The sequence below is a fragment of the Octodon degus genome, unplaced genomic scaffold (assembly GCF_000260255.1).
Source record: "Octodon degus isolate 3935 unplaced genomic scaffold, OctDeg1.0 scaffold00096, whole genome shotgun sequence".
Classification (NCBI taxonomy): Eukaryota; Metazoa; Chordata; class Mammalia; order Rodentia; family Octodontidae; genus Octodon; species Octodon degus.
In genome coordinates this window covers 4948901-4952435 of record NW_004524672.1, presented here as the reverse complement: position 1 = coordinate 4952435, position 3535 = coordinate 4948901, and positions in this window count along the sequence as shown.

The following is a 3535-nucleotide window of genomic DNA, read 5'->3' as shown; positions in this document are numbered from 1 at the left end:
TATATATATATCTTAACCACTTTGAATACCCAGATACAACAAAATGGTCATGCATCTGTATCCCCTTTTTCTGTTTAGTTCTGTCATTTAAATATTATAGGTGTGTGAACTCAACAAAATATTCCAAAAGTGTCCAGTAGTCCATAATAGTATTGGGTCTTCCACTTCACTGGCAATGTCAGAAGTTGTTGACCTGAGGCCCCTACAGCTCAACATAACAGCATGGCTTTACTTCTTATAATTCATTTTTATACTTTTCTGCTGGATGGTTAAGACCCAGATAAAGCAAGATTTATGTAACAATAGTTGTAGCTTTTGTATCTGATAAGGCCACTCAAATCCCCTTAGGATTTATCCTGAGATCCTGTACCTCAGTTTGTAGATCCTTTGTCAGTGTCAGCCATGTGGATGAATCCTGGCCATTCCTTGACCAATTTGCTCTCTGAGAAAGCCTGAAAGAATGTTTTGTCGCCACGTGACTCTCCTTAGGCACACTCTACATCATTGATCACTTTCCTTTTTGGCCTCATAATCTCCTTTATCAGAAAATTTGGGACACTACTGAGTTACATGATATTACAGTTCAAGTTCTTATATGTCCTGAGTCTTAATTGACCTTGGAAGTCTAGGGTCAAAATGTTGGCTTTCCTTGTGGCCCTCCTTTTTCTCTAATTTTTGGTCTGCAAACTGAGGTTGTTAACCCTCCAGAAGAGAAGCATATTGTTATTACCATACAACCTAGGCTGTTGAGCTTAACCTCACTATCTGTCTGAATATCAAATATCTTAGATATAACATGGAGCAGGTATTTTTAATCAAGTATTGATATGATAAACATGAAGTCCCTACAGAACATGACAAAAAATTAAAATATATTTTAAAAATAGGAATAAAAAACTATATATGTTTACACATGAGTCCAGAAAACCAACCATATACAGCATTATTGCACAACAGTCCCACAACACTTCTTTTCCAGTCCCCTGTCATCAATCACCACCCCCCTTCCTTTTTAAACAATCATCTACCTGAGAGACAGCACAGCAGCAACCCGCAAGTCATGACAAGCAGCATGTATTCAGAAGGCCAGAATGACAGGCACTCCAAGCTTGAGCCTACTATTACAAATTGCCATCTTCAGTGCAGTTGCTTAGTTCACAGGTGTCAACATATATAGTTAGGGTGAGAATCCTTCCAATTAATTGCTAGATTCAAAAATCTTCTGAAGATTCTCAGGATCATTGCCTTGCCCATCTTCTACATATAATTGTATGACTTGCTTCTGTCATGGTTCCTAGCTCTTCTCCTTGCTCCCTCATCATTGTCTCATCCTCAAGTTCTTGGTTTCTTTTTAATTGTACTACACCATTCTCTTTGTATTTCTACTTTTGAGTTTTTGTATGAGGGAAACTATAGGATAGTTACACATGTGTGTCTGATTTATTTCACTTATGAGTGTATCTTCAACTGGCATCCACATAATTATAAAGCCTTTGAGTTTATCATTCTTTATAGCTGAGTAATACTCCATTGTATAAAAATACCACATCTTTTACATCCATTCCTCAGGTGACAGGCATCTTGGTTTTTTCCAAGATTTGGCTATCACAAATTGTACTGCTATAAACATAGGTACACGTATATCACTGTGATATGGTGTTTTCAGATATTCCAGGAAAATTCACAGTAGGGGAATAGCTGGTTTGAATGGGATTTCCAGTCCTAGTTTTCCAAGGAGTCTCCACACCTATTTTCATAACGGTTGCACCAGTCTATATTCCCCCTAACAGTGGAGAAGGTTTCCCTTTTCCCCACAGCTTCTCCATTTGTTGTTGGGTAATTTCTTTATGATAGCCATTCTTTCAGGGGTGAGATTATATCTCAGTGTTGTTTTAATTTGCATTTCACATATTGCTAGTGATGTGGAGCATTTTTTCATATATTTATTCGCTTCTTTAATTTCATCCTCTGAGAAGTGTGTGTTCAACTCAGATGCCCATTTCTCATTGGGTCTTTAAATTTTAGGGCCCTAGTGTTTTCTACTTCTTTATGAATACTACAGAGCAGACCTTTGTCTGATTTGTCAAGATTGTATAAAAATAATCTTTCCCTCACAGATACTTATTTGTCAAGATTTTTTTCCAAATTTGTAGGTTGTCTTTTCACTTTGTTGGTAATTTCTTTTGACGTGCAGACTTCTCAATAAGAGGAGGTCACATTTGTTAATTCTTTCAACTGTTTCCCATGCAATTTGATTTTTGTTCATGAACTCTTTGCCTACCCCTATGTCTTCAAGAGTTCCTCCTACTTTCTCTTCCAGGAGATTTAGTGTTTCTGTTTTAATGTTTCAATCTTTAATCCATTTCGATTTTAGCTTAGTGCATAGTGATAGACCTGCACCAAGTGTTAATTTTTTGCATGTAGAGAGTTAGTTTTTCCAGCATCATTTATTAAAGAGACCATCTTTCTTCCAGTGAGTATGTTTGGCACCATTGTCAAAGATAAGATGGCTGAGTGTTTTCGAAGAGGCTTCAGTGTCCTCTAATCCATTCCATTGATCTTCAGGTCTATTTTGTTGCCAGTATCATGTTGATTTTATCACAGTAGCCTTGTAGTATAATTTCAAGTCAGGAATTGTAATGTTCCTTGCATTGTCTTTCTTGGCCAGGATTGCCTTTGCTATTCTAGGTCTTTTCTAGTTCCAAATAAATTTTAGGAATAATTTCTCTAAGTCTGTGAGGTGTGTTGTTGGTAGTGTGATAAGGATTGCATTAAATCTGTACAGCAATTTTTGGAGTATGGTCATCTTCACAATGTTGATTCTTCCTATCCAGGAGCAAGGAATATCTTTCCATTTTCTGAAATCCTGTATGATCTCTTTTTTAAGAGTACTGTAATTTTCCTTAAAAAGATCTTTGACTTCTTTAGTTAGATGAATTCCAAGGTATTTCATTTTCCTTGGTACTATTGTAAAAGGTATTGTTTCTATAATTTCCCTCTCAGTGTGTTTTCTATCTGTGTAGAGGAATCCTATTGATACTGGGTATTCTCAATACCCAATAGTAGCATATACTGCTATGATATGGAATTTGTGTATCAATTCTAGTAGCTTCTTGGTGGAGTTTTTTGGGTCTTCCAAATATAGTATCATGTCATCTACAGATAATAATAATTTAACTTCTTCTTTACCTATTCTTATTCCTTTTATTTCTTTCTGTTGTCTAATGGCTCTAGCTAATGATTCCAGAACTATATTGAATAGGAGTGCTGATAGAGGACATCCTTGTCTTGTCCCAGATCTAAGAGCAAAAATTTCAGTTTTTCCTCATTTAGTTTTATGTTAGCCATTTGGTTTTCATAAATGGTTTTTACCAGATTGAAGTAGAAGCCATCTATTCCAATTTTCTGTAGGACTTTTAACATGAATGAGTGTTGAACTTTGTCAAAAGCCTTTTCTGCATCAATGGAGATGATCATGTGGTTTTTAGTTTTTGCTCTATTGATATAGTGTATTACATTTATAGATTTTTGAATG